The sequence below is a fragment of the Silurus meridionalis genome, chromosome 17 (genome assembly GCF_014805685.1).
Source record: "Silurus meridionalis isolate SWU-2019-XX chromosome 17, ASM1480568v1, whole genome shotgun sequence".
Lineage (NCBI taxonomy): Eukaryota > Metazoa > Chordata > Actinopteri > Siluriformes > Siluridae > Silurus > Silurus meridionalis.
In genome coordinates this window covers 12,246,572-12,260,619 of record NC_060900.1, presented here as the reverse complement: position 1 = coordinate 12,260,619, position 14,048 = coordinate 12,246,572, and positions in this window count along the sequence as shown.

The following is a 14,048-nucleotide window of genomic DNA, read 5'->3' as shown; positions in this document are numbered from 1 at the left end:
AGAGATTGAGCAATGCGGTTCTGCACTCGGCACAAAAGCTGTAGTGGGTGAGACCTGTTGAGTTGTGGTATTAGTGTCAGCCCGCTGGTTTACGTGTGGAGGCATGGTATGCTGTGAATCAACTACATCTTCAGTAGGATTTTCAGAAGTAGGCCAATTCCTAACCTTTTGAATGTTTTCTGTGTCTGGCTGCAAACCATCTGAGATACTATGTGGCCCAAGAATGTTACCTGTGGTTGGGCAAAACAACATTTTGAAGGTTTCAGCTTCAAGTGAGCTGCTCTCAAACAACCAAAGACTTCCTGTAAATGCAGCATGTGTTCTTTAAAACTCTTACTTTTGACAATAATAATTTTTAAGTACACAAGGCAAGTCTTCCAGGAAAGGCCCTGCAACACAAGTTGCATCAGATGTTGAAAGGTTGGGGGTGCATTAATCAGGCCCATTGGCATGACCATAAATTAGTATAAGGAACGACCTTATGAAGGCTGTTTTTGGTTTGCAGCCTGCAATGCAATTAAGTTAGATCTACTACATACTGGATGATGTGCACTGCACCATAGTAAACTTTGTTCAAACAGCCCGCTGGTTTACGTGTGGAGGCATGGTATGCTGTGAATCAACTACATCAGTCTAGGTGCAAGCCAAAACAAAGTTCACACATTTAATCTCAGTTGTAGAGTCAATTAGAACATTTCTGACAGGCCGACGAGACATTGCGCCTGCATTTGCATGTTTGTGACCGTGTCTGTGCTCAATCGTCCAATAGTACAAGTCAATTTCCAGAGCCCACTTTGCTCGGAGGCCTGAGGATCACCATCCAAAACCATCGGCCTAAGACTAAGCAGGTGCCTGTGGTCTGTAATAATGCAAAAAGAATGGCCCATCAGATACTAGCGAAAATGGCGAATAGACCACACAATGGCCCAAAACGCCCTATCGTAGGTTGACCATTATTTCTCAGCGGGTGTCAAAATGTGACTGCCATATGCAATAACATTTTATCTGTTATCATTCATCTGGGCCTAAACACATCAAATTGCCATGTTTGACGCATCAGTAAAAAGCAAAAACTCTTTGGAAAAGTCAGGGTACGAAAGGATAGGAGTATTGGTTAACGCATGGCAAAGCGAAACAAAAGCTTCCTGCTCTACTTCAGTCCAAACAAACACTTTGCCTTTTTGAGTAAGTGCATGCAGTGGCTGTGCCAATTGTGCAAACTTACAGATAAAACATCTGTAATATGAATACAAGCCTAGGAATGCTCTGACTTCAGTAGGATTTTTAGAAGTAGGCCAATTCCTAACCTTTTGAATGTTTTCTGTGTCTGGCTGCAAAACATCTGAGGATACTATGTGGCCCAAGAATGTTACCTGTGGTGGGCAAAACAACATTTTGAAGGTTTCAGCTTCAAGTGAGCTGCTCTCAAACGACCAAAGACTTCCTGTAAATGCAGCATGTGCTCTTTAAAACTCTTACTTTTGACAATAATAATTTCTAAGAACACAAGGCAAGTCTTCCAGGAAAGGCCCTGCAACACAAGTTGCATCAGATGTTGAAAAGTTGGGGGGTGCATTAATCAGGCCCATTGGCATGACCATAAATTAGTATAAGGAACAACCTTATGAAGGCTGTTTTTGGTTTGCAGCCTGCAATGCAATTAAGTTAGATCTACTACATACTGGATGATGTGCACTGCACCATAGTAAACTTTGTTCAAACAGCTTGAGCAAGCTGTTTAAAGAAAGCCATACGTGTATGAATCTGTAAGCACTTATTACACTAAATAGATTGTAATTGTTGGTTTCTGCCAAATACATATTTACAAATAAAGACTTTGACCAAATACTACATATTATAAACAAAAACTATACTAAAATGAAAAAGAGTAATGATTTTCTAAAAATAAAAATGAAATAAAAATTATTTATGCACTGGTCAAAATAGAATTAAAATAGTAGTAATAATTAAAAAAAATGATTTAAAGTTGATTATAAACTAATAAATGTGTCTGTGTGTGTTTATAGACACAGTAGAAGATTTATTATTCAAGTCATACTTTAATCATTGTCTAATCTCTAAGCTTTTATTTTCAGATTTTAATTTCAAGATTGCAATTCTATATTCCGTTTATATCATATAAAATTACACCCTCAAATTTAAAGAGTAACATTAGATTTTAATTTAATTGCGTAAATATGTTTTGTTTGTTTTTGATTGTATAGTGTGAAATTTTTGGTAGGTATGTGCAGATAATCTGATGATTTCTTCATGTCCTGAATGTATTTATTCTACTCTAACAAAGAGCCAGTAGCCATTTGCTTTCAAACTGCCATGATTTTTACCCATTGATCTCTGCTTTCCTCACAGCAACCTTCTCTAAAATAATTTCCTGTCTCCCCACTCCTCTCTTTTATTCTCACTTATTGTCTGCTCCTTCTCCTAAAAAACTATACACAAATATGTGATATGTTTCCACAGATTGTAGTGCCACTCAGAGTTTGATGGTTCCTAGTTTGACCTTAAACTAAGGTTTGTGATTTTTTTTTTAAGCTCTCCCTATGTCCATTTTCCTCTGCTGCTCTTTACTTTAATCATAACCCATAAAGAATGATATACGAGTTCATTCCATATACCCTCCAATCTTAAGGATTAGCCTATGTTTTATTATGTTTTACATTATTGTCCTTCCCAACATTTTAATTTATTAGTTGTTATGGGACTGAAAGAAAGCTTTATGAGAGTAATTTATCACTGTTAGAATAGTGCCTCTCTGGAAATAGGGCTGAAATACATTTGCAAACAAAACATAAATCAGAAATTAAAGGATGCAAACCTGGCCAGCACATTGTGGTCCATAGGGAACCATTTGCAACACTGCCAAGAATCTGCACTACTGGTATAATAAAAAACTCACACTAATGCACACAAAATGGCTCTCCCCTAACTGTCATCAGGAATTATAAGCATGGCTGTGTGCATTGCTGTGTGCATTGCTCATAAATGCTTTCATTTTTTAAATTTACTTGAGGAGCCAAAGGTAAGGACCCATAATTGCCTCAACTTATTGTACTCCTATAACCAAAAAAGAAAAAAAAAATTCTGTGTCAGTTATTATTTAAAAAAAAAAAAAGATTATACTCTATATTTGTTACTTTTTATTTTAAGTTTGTTTAAAATTGTCTTATATAATTGTCTTGTATGGTCATTAAACTTCTAAAACCCAGGCTTCTTAATTCTGTCTGATTATTTCCTGCATAGGCAAAACAAAGCAAAGATAAAAAATAATAATCCAGCATGATGTTTAAAAACCGCATTATCAAATTTAATTTAATTCTTAAATGGCAAGTTTGCAAATACAGATGCGAGAATCAGTGTCTATTTTCTAAAATATTCATTAAAATCAAATATTTTATACAAACTGTGATTTTCAATCTTATCTTAAATAAATGTATGCATATAGCTGTGGACAAAATTTTTAAAAATGACACAAATATGAATTTTTTAAAAATCAGTGTTTTTAGATCTTTTTTTTTGTTAGATGTTACTATGGTATACTGAAGTATAATTAGAAGTAAAAGTTATAAGTACATGTCAAAGGCTTTTTTTATTGACAATTACATTAAGCTTATGCATAGATTCAATATTTAAAGTGTCAACCCTTCTTTTTCTAAACATCTGCTAGTTGCCCTTGTATGCTGTCAGTCAACTTCTGGGCCACATCCTGACTTCTTCTTCTTCTTTTTTTTGGATACAGTGGATCATCAGTCTCCATACCCCCCTTTCCTCTACATCTAATTCTTTTAAACCTACTACCTGCATGTCTTCCCTCACCACATCCATAAACCTCCTCTGTTTACCTTACCATTTCCTCCTTCCTGGTGGCCCCATCCTCAGCATTCTCCTACTGATATACCCCATGTCTCTCCTCTGCACATGTCCAAACCATTTTAATTGTGCCTTTCTTACCTAGTCTCCAAAACGTCCTACATGCGCTGCCTCTAATAAACTTGTTTCTAATCCTGTTCATCCTTATCACTCCCAACCTCCAGCTCCACCTCTTGTCTTTTAATCAATGCCACTATCTCTAAATCATACAACATAGCAGGTCTCACCACAGTCCTATACACTTTCCCTTTTACTCTTGCAGATACCCTTCTATCACAAATCACTCCTACCACTCTTCTCCACCCACTCCACCCTGCCTGCACTCTTTTCTTCACTTCTCTAACACACTTTCCATTACTTTGCACTGTTGAGCCCAGGTTACTAAACTCCTCCTCCTTCTCCACCTCTTCTCCCTGCAACTGCACCATTCCACTTGTCTTCCTCTCATTCACACACATGTACTCTGGCTTATTCCTACTGACTTTCATTCCACTTTTCTCCAGCGCATACCTCCACCACTCCAGGCTTTTCTTCATCTGCTACCTACTCTCACCACAAATCACAATATCATCCGCAAACATCATAGTCCACGGAGATTACTGTCTGACCTCGTCCATCAACCTGCCATCACCACTGCAAACAGAAAAGGGCTCAGAGCCAATCCTAGATGCATTCAAACGTTCCTACTGCACACTTCACTGCTGTCACAATGTCCTGCACCACCCTCACATACTTCTCTGATACACCAGACTTCCTCATACAATACCACAACTCCTCTCTCAGAACCCTGTCATACGCTTTTTTCTTAATCCACAAACACAGAATGCAACTCCTTCTGACCTTCTCTATACTTCTCAATCAACATACTCAAAGCAAATAACACATCTGTGGTGCTCTTCCTCATCATGAAACCATCCTGTTGCTCATAGATGATTACTTCTTTCTCTCAGCCTGGCTTCCACTACACTTTCCTGTATCTTCATATCTTCTTGGTGTGACTGAACAAAACTATTTACCTGTAGTTACTGCAGGTCTGCACATCTCCCTTATCTTTAGAGATCGGTACCAGCACACTACTTTTGAATTCCTCAGGCATCCGCTCACCTTCCAAAATCTTGTTAAACAATCTTGTTAAAACTCTACTGCCATCTCTCTATAACAGCTCCATGCTTTTACCGATATGTCATCTGGACTAACCGAGATTTCACTCTTCATCTCCTAATCGCTGCTCTCACTTCCTTCTTACTAATCCTATCCACTTCCTGCTTCAACATCTTCACACCATCCATCCTTTTCTTTTTCTCTCTTAGGCAGCAGACTTTGTGAAAATAATATTTGTGTAATTCTCAAAACTTTTGGCCATGGTTGTAGGAAAAGCTCGGTGTAGTAAAAAAATGTTTAGGTTACTCAGTATTAGTATACAGAAATGTAATATATGGGCTATATATATATATATATATATATATATATATATATATATATATATATATATATATAAAATGATAGTTAATATTTGTGTTACACCTTTAATATATGTGTGACCATGCTTTGCAAGTCTTTACGTTCCCTGGGGACAGATGAGCTTCTTGAGACTCCCCAAGAAGTACAGGCGTTGTTGTGCCTTCCTAACCAGAGCTGAAGTGTTCTGTTGCCAGGACAGATCCTCGGAGATGTGAACTCCCAAAAAATCTGGAGACTGGCTCTATTTTAGTTCCATTGATGTAGACTGGGAAATGTCTCCTGTTGTTAGATTTCTGAAAGTCCACGATGAGCTCTTTAGTCTTCGTGGCATTGAGGGTCAGGTTGTTTATGGCACACTATGCTGTCAGGCTTCGGATCTTCTTTTATCTGCATACTTGATTAAGATGTTGGAGTTATGCAGAGGAGCACAGTCGTGGGTGAACAGAGAGTAGAGTGGTGGGCTCAGAACACAGCCCTGTGGGATGCCAGTGTTCAGAATGAGGGTGGAGGATACCTGTTTGATTGAGGTCAGTTGGTGAGAAAGTATAGAATCCATCTGCAAGTTGGTATCTCATGATACCTCTTTTTATGTTAGCTCTGGCTCTGTTGTTCTCCTCTGCATTGCCAGATTTAAAAGCAGCATCTGTTGCTTTCAACAGGACACAGACTTCAGAGTTCATCCACGGCTTCTGATTAGGAAAGCATTTTACGTGTTTGATGGTAGTGACATTGTCAATGCACGTGTTGATATGTTCCAGAACAGATGATGTGTTAATGTCTATGTCTGTGTGAAAGTCCAGTGTGGCCAGTATACTGAAACTATTGCTGTAGAGAAGAAATGGTTCTATCTGGTCATACCCGTTTAGTTCACCGGTTTGATCAGTGGTGTGTATTTTGGGTAGCATTAACCAAAAATCAGACTGACCCAATTGGGAAGGGGAATGGTTGTGTATGCTTTTTTTTTCTTTTTTATGTTTGTCTATACCTGATCCAAGTTTTTTCCCTTCTGGTGAAACAGGAGACATTATGATGAAATTTTGGTAGTACTCAGGTTGGAGTGGTTGAAATCGGCAACATTGATGATAGCTCCTTCGGGATGTGCAGACTGTTGTTTGCTGATAGCTACGTGTAGTTCCTCCATAGCTAGTTTAAGCGTTAGCGTCTGCAGGAATGTACACTGCAGTCACAACAATGGCTAAGAATTCTCTCGGTAAATAAAGGCTCTGCACCTAATCATCAAGTACTCTAAACAAACATAGCAAGGACTTTCTGTAACAGTAGAGTCTATGCAGCATGATTACATTCCTTGATCTGCTTCTGTGATGTTATCCGGAGCAGCAGTTCATCCATTTTGTTCGTAAGAGACCGTACATTGGCAAGTAAGATGCTTGGAAGAGATGGTTGATGTGGGTCTAGCCTTTGCCTAGCCCTAATGCCATCTTGCTTTCCTTCCTTTGTTTACGGTCTTGGCGCTGGTGCTGGGGTCTTGCTGCCAGCTGAGCTGGGGATATATATATATATATATATATATATATATATATATATATATATATATATATATATATACACACACACATATATGTATATGTGTGTATATATATATATATATATATATATATATATATATATATATATAGTGACGTCGGCCTCACGCAGCAACAGGCAAGCGCTCCAAACACAACTGCCAGATGGTTGCTGAATGGACAGCGCCACATTAGCACCCATATTGTGGAGAGCTGTGGCGCACATGGCTGGAGCCAAATAAGGAGAGCGGCAACTATTTACCCTCCTGGAGTCAAGCGAACAGTATAAAAGGAGCCAGGAAGGATGGCAAGTTGGAGAATGTCATTAGTCCACCCCAAAAAATATTTTCCACATCGCTGATTTATTGCAAATCTCAAATAAAACTTTTTTGACTGGCCATTTTTTATTTCATATTTCTTTCTTTTTTTTTTTTTTTTTTTTTTTTACAAATTCCAGTTAGCACGAGCTATAAACAGCTGTTTGTGCTGACTTGAGAGCTGCATCACTTTCTGGTTCATCACACCAAATGCTGTTCGGCCAGTAAGAGTTTGAGTGGAGTGGAGACTCAAACCAAGGTTCCGCCTCTTTTACTTTTTTTTTTTATTTTGTGGTCTCAAGCATTTTGTGACACTATGTTCTACCAGCCATTTTTTTTTTTTACCAGCAAGATGTCATTTTTTATGCAAAATTTATTCGGAAACGTATACACACGAACACCAGCTTGAAGTTCTGTGACATAAACAAAGGAATAACTATCTAAATTACAACACTATTGTTTATTGGAGCAAAAATGCTTTAAGGCATGTTGTTCAGTGGACCCTTATCTTTCCTAATAAACCGGAATTAGCAGCAGTGGATGTGTTTGTGACTCGTATTACAATAATAATATAAGTAGTGCATTTTTTATGCATGTTGTAGTTGTCTACTGCTTACCCAAATTCAGCAAATACATTTGTTATACATTTTCCATTGAAAAACAGCGATCTGAAATCGCTGCTTAAGGCTTAGATTTAGAATGATGTATAGTTAGTCATGATTACTCTTCTCCTTGTTTATTTAATCTATTGCTAGAAATTAACACCAAAAAACAATGGGATATCGGTTGCACTGGTGCAACCCCAACGACTAGGTAAAAGGTAAAGTAAAAAGCTTATTGTTGTTGTTGTTATTATTATTATTATTATTATTAAAAAGTAAAAGCTTATTATTTAAAGTTATATGTTATATGTTTATCTAAAGCATCTTGTTAAATTATGTTATATATTACTAGATACTACTATTAATAGCTAAAGCTGACCTAAAAGTCTCTAGGTTACCTATGTATCCTAGTTCCCAGAGGGAATGAGATGTTGAGTCTCAATGCCATGTTCTGAACCACATGTGTAATCTGTCTAAAGGAACCATGTGACGTCACCGCTGCTCAGTGGCGGGCCGTGTATTTGGTACCTGGGCCTTCAGTGGGAACTTGCCCGACTTAATCCACTTCTTAATACCACCACTATAATGTCGCAATTATAGAAACCAATACTATACAAAACATGCAATATAACAAAGAGAGCCATTTTGCATATGGAGGGTGAATACCATTTTACTAAAGCAAGAAACCCAGTTAAGAAAACTCCCAAAAATCTACACTACCACTGCAACTGTGCCATCTACATCATCTCGAGCAGTTCAAAATCAATATTTATCTAATGACATGACAAAAACATTAACATTTAAATAAAATACAACCTACTCACCAGAGATGCATAATCATAATTTGCACCGCTCCTAAAAGGCTGTAAGCCAGTGGTACTGCTCATATTCACTGGTCTGAAAGTGGCGAACAAACCCTTTCCCAGGCTGAGACAAGCTAGCTGGATTTGTGGTTGGCCAACCTCTTCTCACGATGTCTAGCTTTACCTAAAAATGTATTTTTAAATATGTCCAAAACCAAATCAATTTCTCTTCCTCCATAGGCATAAAAAAGTGCCCTGGAGTCTCAGAGGAGCCAGAGCAGCAACCACACTCTTTGTGAAAGTATGGGGTGAGAATGCAAGGCCAAACAGAAGAACCCGATATTGGTAATCTTCGCCCCCGAAAGCAAACCTTAGGAACTTCCTGTGTAGAGCAAGGATGCATATATGAAAGTAGCATCCCTCTGATCTATCATGATGAACTAGTCCTCGAGCCTGATTTAAGACACAAGCATTATTTCAGCATGAGCTTCTTGGCCCTGAGCTTCATGAGTGAGCTGACACAGATCTGAAGTGGGACACAGCCACCCTCCTTTTTGGGAACTATTATGTACAGGCTGTAGAACCCGGACTCTCTGTCAGGGGGTGGGACCACAATCCATGACAGAAGTCTGCTCAGGACCCACCAGAGTGGGCTTCGACTTGGAGCACTGCCTAGAGTCCTTGGTGGGGGGAGTGTGAGTGGTGACAGTCTGTTTCTGGACCTCATGATGTGTAACTCGTACCTGGCTGGAGCTGCACCCATCAAACAGCCCCATGAGAGCTGCAAAGAGAGAAATCACTAAAAAGCTGCCGACTGCCACTTAGCCTCCTGGAACCTGTTGACAACAGCATTGATAGTGCCCCAAAACAGGCCAGTTGGCATGAACGAGGCATCCGGGAGAAAAACTATGTCAGCCAAAAGTGCCTCTTGATGGTCACCAGGGGTGACATAGATTGTTCCCTGGCATTCTTCTTGGTGGCCCAGAGATGGCATGATTTAGCTGTTTTTAATTTTCTGTTCCTCGTACTCTTTGCCCACCAAAGTCAAAAAGGTCCAAAGTGGCTTTAAGGAAGATGCAGTGCTGAGATAGAAAGAGCTCGCAAGCATCTCCTTAACCTAGGAAATCTCCCCATAACCGCACTTCCTCAGAGTTACATTAGAGAGGAGGGTAACGTTGGGGTTGAAGACACGGGCCAAATAAGGATTATTCCACGACTTGAACACCTTGGTCTTCAGATTGGGCAAAAAAGGCAGATCCCAGCACAGAGACAGTGACCTAGTTCACAGGATACGCTCACCTAGATTGTTCTGAAGGACGCAGCTCCTGCTTTTTTTAGTTGGCCAAACAAATTTAGGTTAGATGCAGTTCGAATCACTACATACAAAAGTTCCTTAAACTGGACGGGCTGTGGAGGCAAGTCCACAGGTTCATGCTGCACAATGCCCCCTCATCCCCCTCCTCAGAGGGAAAGAAACTGCCCAAATGTGGGTTTCTGTACCCTGAGCAAGGCACTGGATCTGGCAGGTGAGGAAAGAGAAAGGGACTTTGTTCCCTTTGCCAGATCCATTTGCAAACCCCACAAACCTAACCACCGCTTTGCCTCGGCAGAAGCAGAGGATACGCATAAAGACTAAAACGTCGCTCTAACCATAACATAATGCTTTTTTTTTCTATTTACTTTTAGCAAATCAAATCACTTTCAAAATTCTCAACATACTTCCCCTCCCTTCATATTTCTTTTTATGTAAATTTGAGTGCAAAGCATGTCTCATTTTCAAAAATAGGTGTACCAGGAATAGGTAAAATTAGCCAATTCTGAGGAAAATTCCCACTCTGCCTGCTTTGTGTGCAACAGTGATGGTAAACACCAGGTTACAATAATAATTAGCCATAGGTATGAAAACAATAGACAGGTAACAGTATCACAAAACATACCAAAAACATAAAGTTTACATAAAGAAACAGAGTAAAGTTTAAAGACAGGTAACAAAAGGTAAGAAAAGATCAAGAAAAGTTATTATTAGTTATTATTATTATTTGGCCAGTATTAGTAGTCTAGCATTAATAGTCTCACAAATGTGAATACAAGGTTCTGCATATTTGTTAGATGTGTTACATAACTTGATATTTCAGTTTCAAGGTACTCTAGTGCAACTTCTCTCAAGTCAAGATGGGCAGAGGATCACCAATTCCCCCAATGCTGTGGCGAAAAATAGTGGAGCAATATCAGAAAGACGTTTCTCAGAGAAAAATTGCAAATAGTTTGAAATTATCATCATCAGACTGCATCACATACAGGAATGCTACTGGACACACTCTTGATTTGTTATTTTACATTTGGATAAAAAAACAATTTGTCATAATTCCACATTTTGAAGCTATTTCAGATCATTACTTCATCTCTTTTCAAATCTGCCTCAGTGATTGCATTAGTACCTTGCCATGTTACCGTGTTAAACATACATTCACGTCAACTACAGCAGCGAGTTTTATCAATAATTTTCCTGAACTGGCGATATTAATTAGATCTATGTCTGACCGCAGAGCTCAACTGGGCCACTGAATACATAGAATCAACGTTTCATTTCACTCTAGATGATTTAGCTCCAGTGGAGGGCCATGCATTTGGTACCTGGGCCTTCAGTGAGGACTTACCCGACTTAATCCACCTCTTAATACAATCACTAACACGTCGCGATTATAGAAACCATAAAAAAAAAAAACCGCAATATAACAACGTGCAGCATTACAGAGAGAGAGGCATTTCACATTTGGAGGGTAAACACAATTTTACTAAAGCAAGAAACCCAGTTAAGACAACTCCAACCCTCTACACCACCACCTATATCATCTGGAGCAATTATAAAAATCTATATTTTTCTAATAACATGACAAAAACATGTAAAATACAACATACTCATCAGAGATTAAGAATCATAATTTGCACCGCTTTTCAGAGGCTATAAGCTAGTGGTACTGCTCGTATACACTAGTCTGGAAGTGGCGAACAAACCCTTTCTCGGCCTGAGACACGCTAGCTAGCTACCGGGTAGTCCGACCTCTCCTCACAATGTCTAGCTTTTCTTGAAAATGTATTTTTAAATACATATGTCTTAGACCAAATCAATTTCTCTTCCTTCATAGGCATAAAAAAAATCTAACTCTGATGTATACATTTGTGCAGAGCGCTACACATGTGTTTTGCCAGTCAAACCTGGCTGTAACAGTTTCCCTCTGACCAACTAATCAGAGGACTGACAAATGCTGACACTATTATGAAATAAATAGAATAGACTGTTGGGAATAAATTAATTAATTTAATTAATTTAGGTTGTTAATGTAGGTCAGTGCTTCTGATAGTGTTTAGGCCAGCAGAGAAGGCTTTGATAGCCCTGACCACCCGCCACTGTGTAGCTCCCTTTAAAACCAAAATGATCAGGGAGAAAAAAATTGCACAGTGGTATAATGATCATACACGCATCTTAAAACAGACCACTCAGAAATTTGAACGTAAATGGCATCAAACCAAATTGAGAGTATTTTAAATAGCATGGAAGGAGAGCCACCTGAGTTATAGAAAATCTAGCTAAGCTAGACATATAGCAATTTTTCTCTGGCCCAGCTCCGGCCCACAAAACCAGCTGGCCCAAGTCTCAGCCAAGTTAAATACCCATAACTGGTCCTGAATTGGGCCAGGTCAAAATATGACATTGGAACCAAAATACAACCATAAGTAAACCATATCAACAGCAGAAAGCCCAAAACTTAGCCACACCTGAGCATAATCCATAGGTTAACTAAACCTGGCAGCCAAAATATGGGCCATAAAAGGGCCATGACAGAGCCATAGCTCACCCACCTGTATGACCATAGCTGGCCCTATTGTGGTCCTATACACTGGACCAGATAGGTTCCACATGTCAGCCTTAAAAAACCATAACCAGGCCACTTGATACACACCCCTCCCAAATGAATAGTCACAACAACGACAGTATTCTGAACAAATATTTTATTAAATTTAACATCAAAACATTGGAACCTGACATATACACTTGTACAAACAACTCAATAAAATACCACCCGTCAGTTCAGCAATTAAAATAAAAGCAAAAATAAAACAAGTAGAAGTTCTCCGCTATGTTTTTGTTCATGAAGTTAAATGTAACACTTGATCATCCCTGTTTCTGGTCAGGAACAAGATTTACTGTACCTTTAACACTTGAATATCCATGTTTCTGGTCATTAACAAGTTTCACACTATGTATAACACTTGAACGTCCATGTTTATGGTCAGGAACAAGATTTATTTGAACTATGATGCTTAAATGTCCATGTTTCTGCTCCTTCTGGAATTGCTCCTATCATTGTACTTCAAACCTTTTCCATACTGTGTCTTTACTGAAGCCTTTTGTTCTTCCTTCTAAAAAAAATACAGATTATTGAAAAGTTTTAATAGACTATAATGAAAATGAAATACCAGATAAAGAGATGCTGTCGTCCGTTTATTCGGACACGTACAGGTGTATTTTTTTTTATTTCACCCCGTTTGCATCAAAGGACACTGATAGCACGTGAATGGATCGATTGATCATCAAGTCCACATGTGACCATGGCTAAATTTAAGAAGAATATAATATTTGTTTATTGATACATATGTATGTTAACCCAGCCATTATGGATGCACAAGCCAGTGCACTCTTAGAGCCGGTCCCAAGCCCGGGTAAATGGGGAGGGTTGCGTTAGGAAGGGCATCCAGCGTAAAACATGTGCCAAATCAAATATGTGGATCACAAATGAGAACTTATACCGGATCAGTCGAGGTAAAGGGAGAGAGGTAGCTGATATGATGGAGAGGAGAAAGGTAGATATGCTGTGTGTTCAGGAGACCAAGTGGAAAGGGAGTAAGGCCAGGAACATTGGAGGTGGATTTAAACTGTTTTATCATGGTGTGGATGGAAAGAAAAATGGAGTAGGGGTGATTCTGAAGGAAGAGTACAGTAAGAGTGTAGTGGAGGTGAAGAAAGTTTCTGATAGGGTCATGATCGTGAAGGTGGAAGTTGAAGGGATGATGATAAATGTCATCAGTGCCTATGCTCAACAAGTGGGCTGTGAGATGGAGGAGAAGGAAAGATTCTGGAGTGAATTAGATGAAGTGGTAGATGGTGTACCTAGGAAAGAACGATTGGTGATTGGGGCAGACTTTAATAGGCATGTTGGTGAAGGGAACAGAGGTGATGGGTAGGTATGGTTTTAAGGAGAGGAATGTGGAAGGGCAGATGGTGGTAGATTTTGCTAAAAGAATGGAAATGGAAGTGGTGAACACTTATTTTAAGAAGAAGGAGGATCATAGGGTGACGTATAAGAGTGGAGGAAAGTGCACACAGGTGGACTATGTGCTATGCAGGAGATGCAACCTGAAGGAGATTGGAGACTGTAAGGTGTTGGCAGGGGA